Raw genomic sequence first — 23,268 nt, forward strand, 5'->3', positions numbered from 1 at the left:
TATTAAGGAATTAGACAAATAGCAAATTATACATCTACAGGGCAATGGGAACAGAGCATTAAGGCACAATGAGTCTAACAGACCTTCTGTCCTGAGTTATTCCGTGATAATACGAATTACCTTTGTATGGTCTATCTATGATGGGGGCTTGACAGTGGGCACAGACACAGTGGGCCAAAGGATCCGTTTCATGTTGTGTGACTATGACTTTCTATAATTCCATTTAAATCGTAAACAATAGAAATATATTAAACCAGGCACACTACTTCTAACTAAACTGTGATAGTGGGAATCAGAACACAGACTCAAACTAGGAAGAGACCAATGACACGATTCTTTTTTCTTTGCAATGAGCCATCTATCCACACAAGACATGATAGAAGAACAGCAAAGACAACAGTCCCAGTATTATTTGATGCATGTTACAATTTGAGCAAGAGACAGTAAATTATATTTATATGGATGACCTACAATCGGAACAAATAATTTTCCTCAACTGTTTCTATTTAGTGAATATGAACAATAAACAATAATTATTTTTAATTGCTGACTTTTGAAAAGGCTGCAATATCACTCCAGCTGAAAATTTGTGCTCTGAAAACAGTGTTAGACATGATAATCATCCTATGCCGGTTCCTGTACTCTTGCATTGCCTGGAAATAGGTCAAATTGCAGGTAGGTGGGAACACACAATTACAGTTACACCAGCCCACCCACATTGAATACAGCAGCTGTTAGAGGGACAGAAAGTCAACTTTATAAACATATTTGCATTGCAATATCTATGAAAGCAGTGTTAACAATATGAAATTAAACCTCATTGTACATCTTCAAGTGGAGTTTTGCTGCTTAGTGCCCAAGGGCAACAAAATGAAAAATGACAGATGATCGAAGTTCCTGCAAAGTAAGCCCAAGGACACACAGTCTCACAAGGGTCTCAATGTGCTTGCTATGTTTCAAATGTGCGACAAATATATTTTCTCTCACCACTGCAAAAAAGGGGAAATAGGAGCTCTCTGACCTAAAATTTGACCTTATACACTGAGCTATTACTGATGTCACACAATGGAACTGACAGGGAACACCACCATAAGCCCCTGATCTCATGTAGTGATGGAGAAACAGAACAGGTAGTGTCATTATCACCTCAAAATCCAAACTGTCAATTTAGGCATACACACCAGTGCTAACTCTTTTCATTCTAAAGGATTAATTACACTTGTATGTTGGCATTCAGTTGTGATCTGAAAGGAGCAAAAACAAAGGCATGCACTTCGATAGCCCAGCAAAGAGCTTCACTTACATCATCAACACCAGGGATATGGTTATTCAATGCAAGGTAACATCATCAACAGGCCCTTGTAAATACAGCAATTAAAGAAAGACAGACGAACTTGCATTACTGTACAACCTCACTTTCAACACCTCAGTGCATGAAGTTATTTTGAAAGTGCAGCCACTTCTGTAACGCAGGAAGCGCAGCAGAGAAGGTGTCACAGACTATCTAATTTTTGTAATGTTTGTTGTGAGCTAAATATTGCCCAGAACACCCAGGATAACTCCCCTTCTCGGCTTAAAAATAGCACCCTGGGATCTTTTACATCTACCAAATAGACTGCCCTTACTTTAATGTCCCACCTGAAATATGGCACCTTAAAAAGATGCAGCACTGAACTAGAATGTCAAACTTGCTTTTGTGTGCAACTTTCTGAACTGGGACTTGAACTACAACCTGCTGTTTCAGAAGCAACTGGATCATAGAATAGACTTCAACATAAATATTTCCATGAAATGCATGTTAAGTACTGACTGTAGGGTCTTTTGATATTTTTTAATGCTTCATTAGAGCTTCCCAGACTACATGACATTGCACATTTTAAAAACAATTGACATAGAAGCAACAGGAGGCCATTCAATCCCTTGTGCCTTTTCCAGCATTCAATAAGGTCATGGCTGATGACTTATCCTCAGCACCACTTTTCTTCACCTTTCCATATCTCTCGATTCTCTTAATATCGAAAAACTATCGATCTCTTCAGCAAGTAGATGGTTTCAGCTTAGGTCATTCCAGAAGAGTATCATGCTGCTGTTTTCTCTCTGCTCAAAAAGCAACTGAAGATCTACAAATGCCTCACCTAACCATCCTTCATAACAAGTACCTAGCATGATTCTAATCAACGAAGACAGAGATCCCAAGGAGGGTTGGTGAGAAAAAAACAATCCACTGATACAAATCTATAATCTGCCATTCTGTGGAGCTGAAGTAACACTATTCAATTTTCTTCTACTGGCCAATGCCTCAGGGTCAAGGAATGACTTGTTTCTACTCGAGGTTTTGTGGATTTTAAGGTGGCTAATAAACCGACACGGGAATCACAGACTCTTCCACAATATGGGGCAGGTGGTAGTTGACAGGATGGGCAGATGGAAGAGGTGCATACCTCCTGCCACTTACACAGGGTTTTCAATGTGGTCCCAAAACATGGGCTCACAACTCTGCATACCATCCCTAGTACTCCTCCACTCTGAGCAGTCGTGGCCACAGGTTCCCAGGAGTTAGTGGGGATGTTGCACTTCTCATGGAAATATGTACATGCATCACTGAGAATTAACGTGATGGTACTTCAAGGAAATGGGAAGACAAGTGACACATTGACCTTTATTGCAAGATGACTTGAGTACAAGGATAAAATTTTAGTGCAATTATACAAAGCCCTTGTGAGATCACACCTGGAACACTGTGCACAAGTCTAGTCTCCTACCTAAGAAAGGACATACTTGTGACTGGAGTGTAACAAAGGTTCACCAGATTGATTCCTGCAATGAGGAGGGTGGTCTGTCCTATAAAGAGAAATCAAGCAAACTTTACCTCAACTGCCTATGGTTTAGAAGAATGGGAAGTGATCTAATTGAAACATACAACATTCTTACAGATCTTAACAGAGTAGACTGAGGGATGAGGTTTTCCCTGGGGTGTCTGGATTCAAAATAAGGAGTCACAGTCTCAAAATTAGGGGTTGGCCACTCAGCAGTGAGGTGAAAGGAAACTTCTTCACTCTGAAATGAATCTTTGGAATTTTCTACACAAAAGGATAGTGGGGCTCAGTTGCTGAAGCATGCAGTGGGGGATCCACTGTGATCTCTCACGATGTGGCGAGGGATCTCCTCCCCTTCCTTCAAGGTGCGGCGAGGGATCTCCTCCCTCACAGTCCAGCGAGGGATCCCTCCCAGCGAAGTGAGGGATCTCCTCTCCTTCCCTCACAATGTGGCGAGGGATCTCCTCTCCTTCCCTCACAATGCGGCGAGGGATCTCTTCTCCTTCCCTCACAATGCAGCGAGGGATCTCTTCTCCCCTCACAATGCGGCGAGGGATCCCTCCCAGTGAAGTGAGGGATCTCCTCTCCTTCCCTCACAATGCGGCGAGGGATCCCTCCCAATGAAGTGAGGGATCTCCTCTCCTTCCCTCACAATGCGGCGAGGGATCTCCTCTCCTTCCCTCACAATGTGGCGAGGGATCTCTTCTTCTTCCCTCACAATGCGGCGAGGGATCTCCTCTCCTCCCCTCACAATGCGGCGAGGGATCCCTCCCAGTGAAGTGAGGGATCTCCTCTCCTTCCCTCACAATGCGGCGAGGGATCCCTCCCAGTGAAGTGAGGGATCTCCTCTCCTTCCCTCACAATGCGGCGAGGGATCCCTCCCAATGAAGTGAGGGATCTCCTCTCCTTCCCTTCCCTCACAATGCGGCGAGGGATCCCTCCCGGTGAGGTGAGGGATCTCCTCTCCGTCCCTTCCCTCACAATGCGGCGAGGGATCCCTCCCGGTGAGGTGAGGGATCTCCTCTCCGTCCCTTCCCTCACAATGCGGCGAGGGATCCCTCCCGGTGAGGTGAGGGATCTCCCCTCCCGGTGAAGTGAGGACAACCCTCCCCTCCCCGTCCCCCGTGCACTGAGACCCCTGCCCCAGCTCACACCCCCGCCCCCACCAGGCTCTGCCCTCTCCACCCCCGCCCTCGCCGCCCATTTGTTGCCAGGACAACGGCGGACTCAGCCCGTTGGACCACCCCCGGCCCCCGGCTCACGTCGGCCCACCTGATCTCTCCGGTGACATCCCACCTCACCGACGGCGGCGGCGGCGGCGCCAACGATCTGCGCAGCCGCGGCGAGCGGCGGCTTCCGGCTGCCGCTGCGCCTTCTGGGAAATGTAGTCCCTTGGCCGGAGGGTGAGTGCCCCGAAGTTAGTCAATGTTGGGGATACTGAGCAGGCCGGGCCACATCTGTGGGAGGAGAAGCAGAGCTAATGTCTCAGGTTGGAGATCCTTTGTTAGAACTGGGAGGCAGAGGAAATAAGCCTGTTAAGTTGCAGGGAGGGTGTGGGAGGAGGGATGTATGACAGAGTAAAACAAGGGTATTGGTTTATTATTGTCACTTGTACCTGAGGTACAGTGAAAAACTTGTCTTACATACTGGTCGTACAGGTCAATTCATTACACAGTGCAGTTACATTGAGTTAGTACAGGGTGCATTGATGTAGTACCGGTAAAAACAATAACAGTACAGAGTAAAGTGTCACAGCTACAGAGAAAGTGCAGTGTAATAAGGTGCAAGGTCACAACAAGGTAGATTGTGAGGTCAGAGTCCATCTCATCGTATAAGGGAACCGTTCAATAGTCTTATCACAGTGGGGTAGAAGCTGTCCTTAAGTCTGGTGGTACGTGCCCTCAGGCTCCTTTATCTTCTACCCGATGGAAGAGGAGAGAAGAGAGAATGTCCCGGGTGGGTGGCGTCTTTGATTATGCTGGCTGCTTCACCAAGACAACGAGAGGGAAAGACAGAGTCCAAGGAGGGGAGGCTGGTGTCCGTGATGCGCTGGGCTGTGTCCACAACTCTCTGCAGTTTCTTGCGGTCCTGGGCAGAGCAGTTGCCGTACCAAGCCTTGTTACATCCAGATAGGATGCTTTCTATGGTGCATCAATAAAAGTTGGTGAGAGTCAAAGGGTGACCATGGGGACGAGCTGCAAACAAGGTTATCTGGTCAGCGAGTGAATGGGAGCAGTTTGAGAGTGAGAAGGTAGACAAAAGAAGGTAGGAGTTGCAAAATGTAGAGCAGGAGGACATGCCTGGCAGCTCAGTCTGGGCATGTTCTCCACTCCCAGTGGGGAAACAAAATTTTTTTAAAAACTGGGTCAATATCACTGATACTCACTGAGAAATCAAGTTACTTGAAGTTGTAGAAGTCAATATTGAGTTCAGAATCTGCCCAGATGGAAGATGAGGTGCTGCTAATTAAGTTTGTGTTTAAATTGGTCCCGCCATCGAGGACATAAGATAAGATATCTTTATTAGTCATATGTACATCGAAACACACAGTGAAATGCATCTTTTGCATAGAGTGTTCTGGGGGCAGCCCACAAGTGTCACCACGCTTCCGGCGCCAACATAGCATGCCCCCAACTTCCTAACCCGTATGTCTTTGGAATGTGGGAGGAAACCGGAGCACCCGGAGGAAACCCACGCAGACACGGGGAGAACGTACAAACTCCTTACAGACAGTGGCCAGATTTGAACCCGGGTCACTGGCGCTGTAAAGCGTTACGCTAACCACTACACTACCTTCAAGAGGCAGTGCCTCAAGAAAGCGGCATCCATCATTAAGGACCCTCACCACCTGGGACGTGTCCTCTTCATGTTACTACCATCGGGGAGGAGGTAGAGGAGCCTGAAGACCCACACTCAACATTTCAAGAACAGTTTCTTCCCCTCTGTCATCAGATTTCTGAATGATCCGTGAACACATGAACACCACCTCATTATTCCTCTTTTGCACTATTTATTTATTTTTGTAACTTATAGTAATTTTTATGTCTTGCACTGTACTGCTGCCACAAAAGAACAAATTTCACTGCGTGTCAGTAATAATAAACCTGATTCTGATTATTGTCACATGTACCGAGGTACAGTGGGAAAAACTTGTCTTGCATACCGTTCATAGAGATCAATTCATTACAACTGTTCATTGAGGTAGTACAAGGTAGAACAATAACTGTGCAGAATAAACTATTACAGAGAAAGTGGTAGACAATAAGGTGCAAGGTCATAATGTAATAGATTATGAGGTCAAGAGTCCATTTTATCATACTAGGAAACTGTTTAATTTTTTTTACAAAATAAACTTTATTCATAATAAAAGACAAACTATATACAATTACAAAACAGTGCAAACCTTTACATTCTTGTACAAATCATTCATTAGTGTTACCTTTTTATATAGAAAACAGACGTGTGGCTCCCTGGAAGCTACCCGGTCCCATATTTACAATATTTAGGGGCTTTCTCCCTGTCCCCGCCCCTCCCTCTCCAGTGGCAGAAGAACCCTAAACTGTAGTCCTTCCCCACCGAGCCTTTGCGTTGGCTGTGCTCAGCTTCAGTGCGTCCCTCAGCACGTACTCCAGCCTGGAATGTGCCAGCCGGCAACATTCACCTACGGACATCTTGCAGTGCTGGAAGACCAACAAGTTTTGAGCAGACCAAAGGGCATCTTTCACCAAGTTGATGACCTTCCAGCAGCAGTTGATGTCCGTCTCTGTGTGTGTCCCCGGGAACAGCCCATAGATCAGAGAATCCTCTGTTACGCTGCTACTGGGGATGAACCGTGACAAGGACCCCTGCATCTTTCGCCACACCCTCCTCGCAAACCTACAGCCCGCAAAGAGGTGGGCGACCATCTCGTCCCTAGCGCAGTCTTCCCGGGGGCAACGCGCACTGGGAGTGAGGTTCCAACCATACAGGAAGGTGAGCCCCTCTCACCGCCAGCCAAGCGAGGTCTTGGTGCTTGTTGGTGAGTTCTGGCGATGAGACATTCTGCTAGATGGTCTGGACGGTCTGCTCAGGGAACCACCCCACAGTATCCATCGAGTCCTTCTCCTGCAGTGTTTGCAGGATGTTCCATGCTGACCACTGCCTGATGGACTTGTGGTCAAAGGTATTGGTCTGGAAGAACTTTTCCACGAAGGACAGGTAGCGCGGCAGCATCCAGCTGACTGGGACGCCGTGTGGCCACGGGGCCAGGCCCATCCTTCGCAACAGCAGGGACAGGTAGAAACTCGGTACGTAGCGACACTTGGTGCCCACGTACTTGGGTTCCACGCACAGCCTGATGCAGCCACAGACGAAGGTGGTCATCAGTAGGAGGGCGACACTGGGGACACCTTTACCCCCATTGTCCAGGGACTTGTGCATGGGAAACCGGTTAATAGTCTGATAACAGCATTGTATAGCAATGCGGATTGTAAATGCTAATTAACCTTATTGTAGCAATGCAGAAGGCTGCATACTAATTAGATCATGGTGGGAGTGTGATGGGGAATTGAAGTGGCAGGCAATATAAAGTTCAGGATCACCCCTGTGGTCTGAATGCAAGTACTCTGCAAAGTGGTCACCCAATCTGTGTTTAGTTTCTCCAATGTAGAGGAGACCACAATGTGAACACTGAATGCAGTACACTAGATTGGGCATTGATTGGTTGGTTGGTTGGTGGGGACAGAAGAGTGGACCAGGAATTCACAAAGGGAACAGTCCCTGTGAAATGCAGAAAGGGGAGGAGAGGGGAAGATAATGTCAGGTAGTGGAATCTCTTTGATGGTGATGGAGTTTGTGGAGAATGATCTGTTGAATGTGGGGTCTGGTGGGCTGGAAGGCAAGTACCAGTAGAATTCTACCCTTGCTCTGCCGTGGAGAAGAGGGGGTGAGATCAGAAGTGCGGGAAATGCATGCGATGCAGTCAAGGGCTTAGAGAGAAGCCAGGGTGAGTACAGTCAGAATTGATTTTATCTTCAATTAATGCAAAGATTCATCACTCTCACCTGAAACAGTTGTTCCACAACATAGTTTTGTGTGTGATAAACAGGTTCTCAATTTAAAATAATTTCCAAAAGAACCAGAGAAAGATGGGATTCCACAAGTGTGGGATCAGATTCCATGGAACTTATCAAAAGGCAATGGTGACTTACACTTAGAGGGAACCAATCTGCAGAACAATGGGGAAACAGTTGAATTGTGGGACTAAATTAGAAAACTTTTAAATTGCAGATTCAGCTCAGTGGACCTCCTATTTTATAAGATTCTACGAATTATAGATTTGATCTTGCAATCCTATCTACATGGAGAAGAAAGAGATACATGGTTATGAAGAAAATATTCAATAAATTTTATTGCAAGATAAACAAATGACTTTTAAATCCTATTAACTTCTGCAAGCTGATTTCTGACTTGCTGAATGTTTCCGTGATTTTCTGTACACATTCCCGATTTACAAATTACTGCTGTGTTCCCTGACCTTTGTTGGCTTCTAGTTTGGCAATGCCTCAACTTTGAAGTTCATAGCCATTTTCCTCCCTATCTTTGTAGCATTCTGCGGCTCTGTGAGGTCTCTGTGCCACTGCAATCCTTTAGTCAGCTGTTGTACTTTTCACCTTATTTGGCTCAGCGCTTCATTTCATTTGTTAACACTCCAAAGAACTACTTTGGGATGTTTTACTAGGTTACAGGCAGTATGTGAATGCAAATTGTTTTTATTTGCATGGAGATAATGATTAGTTTATTTCACTTGCATTCCAGTACTTAAAATTGCAGGAATTACGTGCTACCCATTGGTGGAATCCTTTAAGAGCAGAACAACAATTGGACCAATCATTGACACTAACTATGATGCCCACTGTGGGTATTACATTGCAGAACAAAGGCCACTGAAAGAGAGAATAAACAAAATTAGGATGGTGCATTGTCTTCATTTACCCAGTGACAGAGGCTGTGTGTAATCTGTAGGTGTGTATTTGTACCACAGACTTCTCTTACATTGACTTCTTCCTTTTATTTATTGTTTTCTTTTTAAAACCACCAAATATTCAGTTCGTGCTAAAATGGTTACCTTTTAGAAAGAGACACAAAGAGTTGGGGGAACAAGGAGATTCCCTCCCCCTGTAAAGCAAACATCATCATTATAAGAATGTTTGTCTTTTCCATGAGAAAAATAACCAGGACCTTGTAGCTGTCTTTCCCAGAAAGCTGGTTCTTTCATGGATGTATTGTCTACACTTCACCACACCCCACCAACACAAGTCCCCTGTCCCATCTATACTGTCAACAATTGCTGAATAAGCATGAGCAGGACCCCATGTAATGTACAAGTGGTCATTGACTATGTATCTTGTAAGTCTTGCATTCCTACTTTCTCCCAGTTTCTGCATCTTGCCAACCTTCTCACGCATCCTTCACTGCCACGCCTAACAATAAGTACACAGTTAATGGTAGGCTTCTTAATAGCATTAAGGTACAAAGGGATCTTGGGTCCCGGTCCATAGTTCACTGAAAGTGGCTACACAAATGGATAAGGCAGTAAAGAAGGCATATGGCATGCTTCGTTGGTCAGGGCATTGAGTATGAGAGTAAGGAAGTCATGCTGCAGCTATATAAAACTTTAGTCAGACTGCACTTGGAGTATTGCGTACAGTTCTGGTCGCCCCATTATGGGAAGGATGTGGAGACTGTGGAAAGGGTGCAGAAGAGGTTTACCAGGATGCTGCCTGGATTAGAGGGTATGAGCTATAAGAAAAGGTTGGACAAACTCGGGTTGTACTCCCTGGAGTGTTGGAGACTGAGGGGAGATCTGATGGAGGTTTTTAAAATTAAGAGAGGCATAGGTAGGGTAGACAGTCAGAATCTTTTCCCCAGGGTAGAAATGTCAAACACCAGAGGACGTGCTTTTAAAATTAGAGGGGGGAAGTTTTTTACGCAGAGAGTAGTAGGTGCTTGGAATGTGTTGCCAGGGGTAGTAGTGGAAGCAGGCAGTTTGGTGGAGTTTAAGAGGCTTTTAGATAGACACATGAATATGAAGGGTATTGGTATTGCTTTATTATTGTCACTTTTACCGAGGTGCAGTGAAAAACTTGTCTTACAAACCGATCGTACAGGTCAATTCATTACACAGTGCAGTTACATTGAGTTAGTACAGAGTGCATTGATGTAGTACAGGTAAAAACAGTAACAGTAAAGTGTCACGGCTACAGAGAAAGTGCAGTGCAATAAGGTGCAAGGTCACAACAAGGTAAATCGTGAGGTCATAGTCTACCTCATCGTATAAAGGAACCATTCAATAGTCTTATCACAGTGGAATAGAAGCTGTTCTTGAGTCTGGTGGTACGTGCCCTCAGGCTCCTGTATCTTCTGCCTGATGGAAGAGGAGAGAAGAGAGAATGTCCCGGGTGGGTGGGGTCTTTGATTATGCTGGCTGCTTCACCAAGACAACGAGAAGTAAAGACAGATGGAGGGATAGGGATGATACACAGGAGGAGGACATTTAGTATAAATAGGCATCAAGATCGGCACAACATCCTGGGCGGAATGGCCTGTCCGATGCCGTACTGTTCTGTTAACTAACGTTACCTGGCTCCTTTACCAGTGTTTTTGTGGTTGGGGTCCCACTATTTTCAGATCATCATTTACATGTTGCCTTTCAGTTCCTGAACACCTACAACACTAATAGCAATGACAATGTTGGAACTTCCAATTAGACTAATGTCAGTCACTGCTTAATTGTGATTAATAAATGGGAGATGCCCGCTCTGGAATGCAATTGGTGATTTTAGGTTTGCAGCAGTCATAGGGTTAAGGCAACCCTATGACTGCTGCATCCTGTTTTTATTCACAGCTGCCTGCATTCTACATGCTATAGATCACTCGTTTAATTATAAAGGGCAGTTATTCAGAAGCTGATAAGAGGGTAACCCTCAATTTCCTGTTCAGTGGGAGGACTTCTGATGCTTTCCAATGGCAGCAGCTGCCAAACATAAATTTGCTTCTCTCTCTCTAAAAGATTTTATTGAGATCCTTGCTTTACTTTTCATAGTAGTTATTTCATCTGCAGAGAAACTTGATGGCATTAAAGAATTGACTCTTATAATGCTGCCTTTGCATGCCATTCAAGGACAATCCACAATGCTAGCTTTATCAAAGACAAGAAAACAGATTCGTTTTCTTATCATAAGGAGTTTGAAAAAGTTTCCTGTAAAAATATGATAGAAATTTAGTAATTCTCACATCTTACAATATCGATTTTAAACTTTGGCAGATTGTAATTAGAACATCTATGTTCAGATAATATAAGCATCATGGGGCTTAGTCAATGGAGTCTAATAGACCAAAATGATAGCACACAAGAATTATTTCTCCCACAATAATCCTGTATTATTATTAACACTTACCAGCAAACCCCAGTGCAAGCATTAAGCAGTGCATCTGTTTGTCACGACTAAACAGGGAGCTTTAAACCAAGTTGCTGACCTCTCATCCTGCATGTGTTGTTAAAAAAGCATTTTTGTAACTTCTGTCTAGATTACTTCTCCCATTTTCTATCATTTGCTCAGCCCTGTTCCATCTCCTATCTAATCACACCTAATAATATTGATAGGCTTCCGTATCAGAGTAAAGTATTATGTACAATTTTCTGCCATTATTCACTCTCCCTTTTAAAATTGGATTTTTCCTTTTGAGAAAGGCCTATTGTGAGTTACTAAAGATTAATTTTATTTCTTGATATTTTCCCCCCCTTTTGACCAAGTTCTCTTTGACTGAAGGTAGGTGATGTATCTCATATGTCACCTTTCAAAGAATCAAAAGTGCATATAATAAGAGAGAACCAATAAGTTTCTGTTTGTGTCTTCCAATCTGAAGTAGTAAATTTCCACAGATGCATCTGGAGAAAAAATTTTCCAAGTACTTCCAGCACCTTGCTTTTTGCATTTCTGTCACACCTTGGGTTGTGCAGGTGGCTTCCTCTGTAGAGAAACAGAACTGATCTTGGTACTGGCTTCCATTATACAGGATTAGGATTATTCCACAATGCTAAAAAAGGGTAGCTGTAGACAAACACTTATTATTTAAAGGTTGAGAAGATTATTCGGCACCTGCCTTTTATCCCTTTCAGTTTGTATGTGGAAAGGATAAAACCGTTCTCAGCAAGCAGTAAAGCTCTCCAATAAATAAAAACTCCAACTGATCTTATCACTCCCAAACTACTTTCTGCAGATCAAAGAATCCATTGGAATTTAGAAAGTTAAATTCCAAAAAAAAGGTAGATCGGTTTAAGAACTCCCCTTTCTCAAAGGAACATTGAAACAGGAGTCGTCCATAAAAGGCTATGCTGCCATCATGGCCGATCTGTGACCTCCAATAATGTACCTATCTTTGACCCATATCCTTTAACCCTTCTAACAGAAGTCTATCAACCTCAGATTTTAAATTACCATCTGTCCTTGTATTTATTGTCCCAAGTGCAAGTGTTCCAATAAGTTCTACACAGCCTCGCCTTTCCAATTTGAAGTGTTTGCTCACTTGAAAGGTTATGACTCTGTCTATGAGATTCTTCCCCCTACTTCTAGACTCCCAACTAGTGAAAATATCACTTAATATTTTGCCATATCTCAAAGTCAACAATGACCATAAAGAACGTGTGTTATTTTGAATTTTTCCAATTAATAAAGTCTTGTGGCGACTCACCTTACCAGTATCGAACCGGCTCCCGAGATCGCGAGCGTCGTCGGAGGCCCCGACCCAAGATGGCGCGGGGCCCTCCTTCTTCTCCATTGTTGTGCTAGGAAGGCCCCACGTGCGGGAAGGTCAGGTGACCCGCGCGTGACGTCAGCGCGGGAACTGAAACACGAGAAGAGTTTCGGTATTAAAAGGTGCACCAAGCCCCTGCCGAGCAATCGACTTCTTACTCCAAGCAACAGACTCCGTGTCTTTATTCTATAGTAGTGTAGCTAGCCGCTACAATCTTATATATTTGAAATCTGGCCTTGAAGGTCTTCATTCGGAATCATTAGCATTATTTCTCTCTGTACATGTGTGCCTGCCCTGTTTATTTCCAACATTTTCTTTATATTTCAGCTTTCCAACATCCACACTATTTCGCTTTTGTGTTTTGTTTCACCTTTGGGAGATCATTTTCCTCCAATATTCTGCCTCCGCAGAAACTGACATAAAATTGATCAAGGGTGGTAAAAGTGGCACTGGAATTTTCAAGTGGAACTATCATAACACTGAGTCCTAATGGCATGCAGGAAAATCCATACAAAGCCTAGTCCATCATCGTCCTAGTAAGAATCACTTAATTACACACTACACCATAACACTGACGACAACTTAAAGTATATCAGTGACTCCAAATCACTTTGTGACATTACAAGGTTGTGAAAGACGTCACATAACTGCACTCTTTCTTTAAAACGTAGAAGGATGTCATCCCCATAACATCTATTCTGTTTACAATAAGTCCAGATGAAGGGTCTCGACCCAAAACGTCGACTGTCCATTTCCCTCCGTAGATGTTCCCTGACCCGCTGAGTTCCTCCAGCATCTTGTTTTTTGCTCCACACTGCAGCATCTGCAGTCTCTTGTGTCTCCATCTCTTTATGCTTGCTGCTTGCAAGTAAATTTGCAGCTGCCCATTTCCTATTCTCACTGCAATTGAGGCTGAATCTCAATCTTTGCTTGGCTGGAAATTGGTATGGAAACAGATACACAAAAAAAAGAACATTTACAGATAATATTTTATAATTTACTTACTAAATTAATAACAACGGCTTGTTGCACATTTCTTAATCTGATTTATTGTGATAATTAGAAGGAAGGCTGGGAATGAGTTGTACTTGCTGGGACCTGGTTATATATTTGGATTTAAGTTCAAGTTCAAGTTACTTTATTGTCATTCATCCATGCTAAAAAACACATGGCAGAACGAAATGTTGTTTCCCCCAGACTCACACAACAGAGGACATACATAGAACAGAATACATACAATAAACACAACAAAAAACAAAGTACGGAAGTACGGAAGAAATGTGGCAAATATTCAGGGGATATTTGTGTGGAGTTCTGCATAGGCATGTTCCAATGAGACAGGGGAGTCACGAGAGGATACAGGAACCGTGGTGTACAAAGGCTATAATAAATCTAGTCAAAAGGAAAAGAAAAGTTTACAAAAGGTACAGAGAGCTAGGTAATGTTAGAGATCTGGAAGAGTATAAGGCTAATAGGAAGGAGCTTAAGAAGGAGATTAGGAGAGCCATAAGGGGGCATGAGAAGGCCTTGGTGGGCAGGATTAAGGAAAACCCCAGGGCATTCTACAAGTATATGAAGAGCAAGAGGATAAGATGCGAAAGAATAGGGCCTATCAAGTGCAGCAGTGGGAAAGTGTGTATGGATCCGGAAGAAATAGCGGAGGTACTTATTGAATACTTTACATCAGTATTCACTACGGAAGAAGATCTGGGGGATTGTAGTGTTGACTTGCAGCGGGCTGAAAAGCTTGAGCATGTAGCTATTAGGAAAGAGGAGGTGCTGAAACTTTTGGAAAGCATGAAGTTGGATAAGTTGCTGGGACCGGATGAGATGTACCCCAGGCTGCTGTGGGAGGCGAGGGAAGAGATTGCAGAGCCTCTGACAATGATCTTTGCATCATCGATGGAGACGGGAGAAGTTCCGGAAGGTTGGAGGGTTGAGGATGTTGTTCCCTTATTCAAGAAAGGGGGTAGGGATAGCCCGGGAATTATAGACCAGTGAGTCTTACCTCAGTGGTTGGTAAGCTAATGGAGAAGATCCTGAGAGGCAGGATTTATGAACATTTGGAGAGGTATAATATGATTAGGAATAGTCAGCATGGATTTGTCAAGGGCAGGTCCTGCCTTACGAGCCTGATTGAATTTTTTGAGGATGTGACTAAACACATTGATGAAGGGAGAGCAGTAGATATAGTGTATATGGATTTCAGCAAGGCATTTGATAAGGGACCCCATGCAAGGCTTATTGAGAAAGTAAGGAGGCATGGGATCCAAGGGGACATTGCAGTGTGGATCCAGAACTGGCTGGCCCACAGAAGGCAAAGAGTGGTTGTTGAAGGGTCGTATTCTGCGGGGAGGTCGGTGACCAGTGGTGTACCTCAGGGATCTGTTCTGGGATTCTTGCTCTTTGTGATTTTTATAAACGACCTGGATGAGGAAGTGGAGGGGTGGGTTAGTAAGTTTGTGGATGACGCAAAGGTTGGGGGTGTTGTGGATAGTTTGGAGGGCTGTCAGAGGTTACAGACGGACGTAGATAGGATGCAAAGTTGGGCTGAGAAGTGGCAGATGCAGTTCAACCCAGGTAAGTGTGAAGTGGTTCATTTTGGGAGGTCAAATATGATGGCAGAGTATAGTATTAATGGTAGGACTCTTGGCAGTGTGGAGGATCAGAGGGATCTTGGGGTCCGAGTCCATAGGAAGCTCAAAGCGGCTGCACAGGTTGACTCTGTGGTTAAGAAGGCATATGGTGTATTGTCCTTCATCAATCGGGGAATTGAATTTAGGAGCCGAGAGGTATTGTTGCAGCTACATAGGACCCTGGTCAGACCCCACTTGGAGTATTGTGCTCAGTTCTGGTCACCTCACTACAGGAAGGATGTGGAAGCCATAGAATGGGTGCAGAGGAGACTTACAAGGATGCTGCCTGGATTGCGGAGCATGCCTTATGAAAGCAGGTTGAGGGAACTCAGCCTTTTCTCCTTGGAGCGACGGAGGATGAGGGGGGACCTGATAGAGGTGTATAAGATGATGAGAGGTATTGATCGGGTAGGTAGTCAGAGGTTTTTCCCCAGGGCTGAAATGGTGGCCACAAGAGGACACAGGTTTAAGGTGCTGGGGAGTAGGTATAGAGGAGATGTCAGGGGTAAGTTTTTTACTCAGAGAGTGGTGAGTGTGTGGAATGGGCTGCCGGCAACGGTGGTGGAGGCGGATACGATAGGGTCTTTTAAGAGACTGTTGGATAGGTACATGGAGCTGAGAAAAATAGAGGGCTATGGGTAAGCTTGGTAATTTCTAGGGTAGGGACATGTTCAGCACAGCTTTGTGGGCTGAAAGGTCTGAATTGTGCTGTAGTTTTTCTATGTTTCTATGTTTTTTCTGTTTTCTAAAATAAAATTGTGCAAGTAGAAATAGTGCAAAAAACGATATATATAAAATACAAATTTAGTGCAGAGTTAGTGCAATATCGAGTTAGACGACAAGAAATACAAAGCTCAGTGTGTTGTACTCATTGTATAAACATGTTCAGCAGCAGCCAAAGTTCTTATACGTCATTGTGCAAACCGGGGCTTTTGATGCGGCATTTGTCTACCAGCATATTCAGGAGCCTGACAGCCTGGGGGAAAAAACTGTTGAGCAATCTAGTAGTTCTGGCCCGGGTGCTCCAGTACCACTTGCCAGACGGCAGAGGGACAAATAGGTCGTGGGAGGGATGAGAAGGGTCTTCTATGATTCTCTAAACCTTACAGAAAGAGGTGAGCTAAGTTCAAAACAAGGGAAACATGATAGTGTTTGCTGAATACATTGTGCACCTTGGCAATGGAATGATCTTTCCAAAAGTATGGCATGGTCTCTCACTCTCCCTCCAATTTCCTCAGGGACCAGGATTACTCTGATCGACTTAATTTCTGAAATGTCTAATGAGGAAAATATGGGAGCTGGAGACTCCGCCACAGTTTGGGAGTTGATGCACATCTTCTGCCATTTACACTGGAGTTTTATGTGCTTCCTACGAATGGACTCAAAATTTTCAATGCCATTCGGAAAGTTCCTCCTCTGTTTAGAGTGATCATGGGCCAGGGATTCACTTGGATATTGCTCCTCTTCAAGGATACATTGAGAATATCCTTGAGTCACTTCATCTATCTGCCTGGTAATTCTTGGCCATGATGGAGCTCGGAATAGAGTGTCTTGTTTCAAGAGTCTGGTGTGAGGCGCGTGAGCAATATCACCTGACCGATTCTAGGACATCAGTGCTGGAGATGTTGATCTGGGAAAGGACACTGACATTGGTTCGCTTATCCTGCCAGTGGACTTGGATCTTGCAGAGACAGTGTTGGTGTTATCTCTGTAAAGTTTTGAGGTGTCTGCTGTAGGTAGCCCATGACTCAGAAGCATCCAAGGAGGACAGGGATCACTGCTGCCTAGCAGATCATGAGCTTTGTGGCATGCTTGAGGTCTTGATCTTCAAACACACATTTCCACAAGTGAGCAGAGGCGGTGTTGCTACATTGAATGTGATGGTAAATTATATTATCAATCTCCGCTTTCACTGAGACTTGGCTCCCAAGAAATGAAAGCACATTTCCCAAGGTCTCATCATAGATCTTCACAATATGGAGCAGTTTACTCCCTCTTTCAAGACTCACAATATTTTATTTATTCCTGGTAACATTGGTTGAGAGGTAACTGATGTTGCTCTAGAACATAGAACAGAGGGTGTGATCTATAAGGAGAGGTTGGGCAATCTTGGATTGTTCTCGCTGGATTATCAAAGGCTGAGGAGAGTTCTGATAGAAGTTTATAAAATTATGAGAGGTGTGGATAGGGTAGACAGTCAGAATCATTTTCCCAGAATAGAAATGTCAAATGCTCGAGGACACGCGTTTAAGGTGAGAGGGGAAAGTTTAAAGGAGGTGTGCAGGACAAGTTTTTTTTACACACAGAGTGGTGGGTGCCTGGAACAGGCTGTCAGGGGTAGTTGTGGAAGCAGATACGATAGTGGTGTTTAAGAGGCTTTTAGACAGATTTGTTAGCGTAACGCTATTACAGCGCCAGCGACCCGGGTTCAATTCCCGCTGCTGTCTGTCAGGAGTTTGTACGTTCTCCCCATAACTGCGTGGGTTTCCTCCGGGTGCTCCGGTTTCCTCCCACATTCCAAGGACGTACGGATTAGGAAGTTGTGGGCGTGCTATGTTGGTGCCGGAAGTGTGGCGACACTTGCGGGCTGCCCCCAGAACATTCGACGCAGAAGATGCATTTCACTGTGTGTGTTTCAATGTACGTGTGATTAATAACAAAATCTTATCTTATTATTTAACAGGCAGGGAATGGAGGGATATGAATCATGTGTAGGCAGAAGAGACTTAGTTTAATTTGTCATCGTGTTTGGCACAGACATTGTGGGCTGAAGGTCCTGTTTCTGTGTTGTACTGTTCTATGCTCAGATTAACAATGACATCCACATCACATGACATGATTGGTGATTGGGGGCAGAAGATTGGGAGCTGGTATGGCAGTCGGAGAGGAATGGAAAGGTTGTGAACTCGAAGCCAATAATCTTCTTGTTCCCAGCAAGGAGTTCCATCGGCAGACTGGTATGTCAATCAAAGAGAAGGCAGCAGTGGTCAATGGGTAGCAGCCCCACTCCAAGAAGTTGAGCACAAAAAAGCCCTTTAGTGCTTTACTGAAGTGGTATTGCACTATCAGAAATGGACTTTTTCAGATAAGCTGCTGAAATATCCTTCACATTGCCCTGGTGAGCATTTATCGCTCATCTAGTCTCAAAAACAAAATACCTGGCTTGTTATTTTTTCTATTTATCTCCTTATAATATATTTCTGTTTATCTCAGTTTTCTATACGGGAGCTTGCTATGCAGAACTTGCCACACTTCCAGTATAACAAGCAAAAATATTTTCAATAAATCCAAGTGCTTTATTTTGCAGATGCTGGAAATCCAAAGTAAAAGCAGGGAGGCTGGAAACTCAACGGGCCAGGGTGCGCTTGAGGACTTAGCTAATAGATTTTTTTTCTGTCAAAGTTAAGTTGAGCAAGATAGAAGTGATGAAATGTTAACAACCTTTGAGAATGTTGCCAGAACTCGAGAGCCTGAGTTATAGGGAGAGGTTGGGCAGGCTAGGACTCTATTCCTTGGAGTGTACGAGACTGAAGGGTGACCTTATAGAGGTGTATAAAATCTTGAGGGGCACAGATAGGGTGAATGCACACAGTCTTTTTCCCAGGGAAAGGGAATCAGAAACTAGAGGGCATAGGTTTAAGATGAGAGGGGAAAGATTTAAAGGGACCTTCGAAAAGTTATCAGGGATGCCAAGAGGCAATACCAACTCAAAATAGAGTCCCTGACCAGCCGCCAGTTATGGCAGGGCTTACATGCCATAACAGGCTACAAGACGAAGTCAGGCTGCATAGCTAACAACAGCGCATCCCTTCCTGATGAACTTAACGTATTCTATGCGCGTTTTGAACAAAAGGGAAGTGGATTGTCACCATCCACCCTGACAGCCACCAACGCAGCTGAACCTGTGATCACAGTGGAGGACGTAAGATCAGTCTTCCGAAGAGTGAACACGAGGAAAGCACTTGGCCCAGATGGTGTCCTGGGCCGCATGCTCAGATCTTGTGCTGATCAGCTGGCTGAAGTATTTGCGGACATATTCAACCTCTCCCTGCTTCAATCTCAGGTTCCCTCCTGTTTTAAGAAGACCACTATCATTCCGGTACCAAAGAAAAGCAAGGTAGCATGCCTCAATGACTACTGACCAGTGGCTCTGACATCCACCATCATGAAGTGCTTTGAGAGGTTGGTCATGGCACGCATCAACTCCAGCCTCCCAGACAACCTGGACCCATTGCAATTCGCCTATCGGCAAACAGGTCTACAGAGGATGCCATCTCCCTGGCCCTACACTCAGTTCCAGAGCATCTGTTTATTGACTACAGCTCTGCCTTCAATACAATAATTCCAAGCAAGCTTGTCACCAGACTCCGAGACCTAGGACTCAACACCTCCCTCTGTAACTGGATCCTTGACTTTCTAACAAACAGACCGCAATCAGTGAGGATAGGCAGCAATATCTCTGTCACGATTATTCTCAACACTGGTGCCCCACGAGGCTGCGTCCTCAGCCCTCTACTCTACTCCCTATACACCCATGACTGTGTGGCCAGATTCTGCTCTAACTCCATCTACAAGCTTGCAGATGATACCACTGTTGTAGGCCGTATCTCAAACAGCGATGAGTCGGAGTACAGGAAGGAGATTGAGAGCTTAGTGGAATGGTGTCATGACAACAACCTTTCCCTCAATGTCAACAAAACAAAAGAGCTGGTCATTGACTTCAGGAAAGGGGGCAGTGTACATACACCTGTCTACATCAATGGTACTGAGGTCGAGAGGGTTGAGAGCTTCAAGTTCCTGGGAGTGAACATCACCAACAGCCTGTCCTGGTCAAATCACGTAGATGCCACGGCCAAGAAAGCTCACTAGTGCCTCTACTTCCTCAGGAGGCTAAAGAAATTTGGTTTGTCCCCTTTGACTCTCACCAACTTTTCCCGATGCACCATAGAAAGCATCCTATCTGGATGCATCACGGCTTGGTACGGCAACTGCTCTGCCCAGGACCGCAAGAAACTGCAGAGAGTTGTGGACACAGCCCAGCGCATCACGGACACCAGCCTCCCCTCCTTAGACTCTGTCTTTACCTCTCGTCGTCTTGGTGTAGCAGCCAGCATAATCAAAGACCCCACCCACCCGGGACATTCTCTCTTCTCTCCTCTTCCATCGGGTAGAAGATACAGGAGCCTGAGGGCATGTACCACCAGACTTAAGGACAGCTTCTACCCCACTGTGATAAGACTATTGAACAGTTCCCTTATACGATGAGATGGACTATGACCTCACGATCTATCTTGTTGTGACCTTGCACCTTATTGCACTGCACTTTCGCTGTAGCTGTGACACTTTACTCTGTACTGTTACTGTTTTTACCTGTACTACATCAATGCACTTTGTACTAACTCAATGTAACTGCACTGTGTAATGAATTAACCTGTACGATCGGTTTGTAAGACAAGCTTTTCCTTGTACCTCAGTACAAGTGACAATAATAAACCAATACCAATACCGGGGGCAACTTCTGCACACAGAGGGTGGTGGGTATATGGAACGAGCTGCCAAAGAATGTGGTTGAGGCAGGTACAATAACAACATTGAAATGGCATTTGGATAAGTACATAGATAGGAGGGGTTTAGAGGGATTTGGCCAAATGCGGGCAAATGGGACGCTTAGGTGGGCACCTTGGTCGGCATGGATGAATTGGGCCGAAGGGCCTGTTTCAGTGCTGTATTACTCTGTCACTCTATGACTCCATAAAACATCAAGTTTCTCACTCTACAGATGCTGCCTCTGGTGTTCCAGGTTTGGAACTCCCTCTCAACTTGTGAATGGCAATCTTTTGGCCTCTTCACTGCTGGAGACTGGATGGTTAGGCATCACTGTGCACCACTCCTTCCTCCCCCAGTACCAGGACCAGACACCCTCCCTGAGGGTAATGGCTCAAGAGGGTAGCATTGCTCTATTGCTTGTTAGCTAGGAGCTGCTTCTAGTGTTGTGGTTGCCTGCATTGATATTACAATTAGAAAGTCTCCCCTAGAAACCTAGCGGGATATTTCAAAAGATGTTTCTTGTTAGCATTTTACAGCACTTGCACCAAAATACCCATTTACCTCAAACCTCCCTTGGGTTTTGGGGACTATTACTTATACTCCGGTGCTATTTTCAGGTCCAAAGGAGGAAAGTATTGAATGAGTAAGAATGGAAGGGAATACCAAAAGACGAGGGGTCTTCTCCCCTGGGCATGTAGCACTTAAGAACAAATAGGACCAGGAGTAGGCCACTCAACCCTTCAAGCCTACCCTGCCACTCAATATGATTGGCTGATCTGCTCCAGGCCACATCTCCTCTTCTGTGCCAGTTCCCCATTGCCCTTGATTCCCTGATCTAATATATATATATATATCTATATATATATATATATAGATATAGATATATATATATATATATATATAGATATAGATATATAGATATATAGATATATGAATCATCTATTTTCTCATTAAATTCCTCCAACGATCCAGCCCCAACAACCCTCGGGTAGAGAATTTATTTAGAAATTCCCATGCACCTCAATTTTAAATGACCACTCCCTAACTGTTGTAACAATATCCCCTACTATCATTTCAAGGTTCTCCTACTAGTGGAAACAGCTCGATATCTCCCTTGTCATATCCCATCAGGATCTTGTATATTTCAGTAAGGTTACTCCTCATCCTACTGAGGTCCAAAGAATATAGGTCTAATTTGTTCAGCCGCTCCTGATGGGACAACCCTCTCAGCCCAGGAATTAGCCCCCTGAATTTCTTTTGGAACTGTAGTGCCATGACGTGGCCGTGTGACACTTCTGAGGTGCACAGTGTTCAAAATCCCTTAACCTTTTCCCTTCCAATGAACAATGTTCCAATTCTTGAGACTTTTTTTTTCATAATATTCACGGCATCATTCCAGTGAGGTTTTTTTTGTAGTTTTTCCATGATTCTAAAGCCTCCATGATATAAATTTATTACTCTTTGACTTTATTTCTCGATGTGATGAAAGCACATTTCATCTTCTGCCAGACAGGAAAATATTTGTATTATAGTTTTTTTATATGACTTTAGATAGAGTAAAAGTAATTTAAATATAGGGTGTTGTTGAAAGATTTCCCTTGTTTCTATGTCAGGGAGGTAACCAAAATGCAAAGCTAACCACAGATACTCACTGAAGTGCAGTCAAGCTTGGTTATTAATGCCAAGTGGTAGATGTGTGGGTCACATTGTACCCAGTCACTACATCAATCATCCTTCAAAAAACAAGCACACACAGATCTAGAGAAACTCGTGAACTTCATCAGGGTGACTTGGACCTGGGCGATGACCATCTCAAATGATTCAGGATCCCCAACCCTGATAGGACTTGCCTCTCAGCAGATTCTATCTCTACTCCATCCAGCTCCTACCCGTACACTTACATTTATGCTCATCCTTCTGGACCCAGCAGCACAAATTACCAGTAGAGTGGAGATGACCTGCAGTTGCAATGTTAGTTTCCAAAAACTCTGCTGTCCACAACCGAACTTCGACTATATTCTATTCACCCATCATCCCCAGTGCTCACTGACAACATTGGATCCTAGTACAGCAGCTCCCCTGTTTTGAAACTCCAATCCTTATCTCCTTTTCATGGGATCAGTCTCTTTCCTATTTCTATAATCCCTTCCAGCCCACACCCTCTAAGTTCATTGCTCTCCTCCAATTTTGATCTCTTTCACGTCTATAATTTTCTTCGCTCCACTATTGTCAGTCCTGTCTAAGTTCTGGAATCCATCCACCTCTCCTCCCAAAACTCACCACCTCTGTAAATGGGCGTTTAATAGTCAGCAAAAACCTGGTAGGCCGAATGGCCTGTTTCTGTGCTGTATGATTCTATGACTATGACATTCCTTAAAACCTCTTGAGTCGTCTGTCCCAGTATCTCATCTGTCCCTGTGTCCATTTTGTTTGATAGCGCTCTTCTGAAGCACCTTGACACACTTAGCCATGTT

The 23,268-nt window shown here is 44.3% G+C and overlaps 1 protein-coding gene across 1 annotated transcript in view; it reads right to left on the reverse strand.

Moving 5' to 3' along the window:
• The window catches only part of gnb1l (guanine nucleotide binding protein (G protein), beta polypeptide 1-like), a 29,344-nt gene extending 25,201 nt beyond the window's left edge, over positions 1–4,143 (reverse strand). Inside the window, exon 1 of the mRNA XM_052032421.1 lies at positions 4,089–4,143. The gene's annotated coding sequence lies outside the window, so the exon portion shown is untranslated. The remainder of the gene's footprint in view (positions 1–4,088) is intronic.
• Positions 4,144–23,268: the final 19,125 nt, after the last annotated feature.

Source organism: Pristis pectinata, chromosome 17, assembly GCF_009764475.1.
Source record: "Pristis pectinata isolate sPriPec2 chromosome 17, sPriPec2.1.pri, whole genome shotgun sequence".
In the NCBI taxonomy this organism is placed as follows: Eukaryota; Metazoa; Chordata; class Chondrichthyes; order Rhinopristiformes; family Pristidae; genus Pristis; species Pristis pectinata.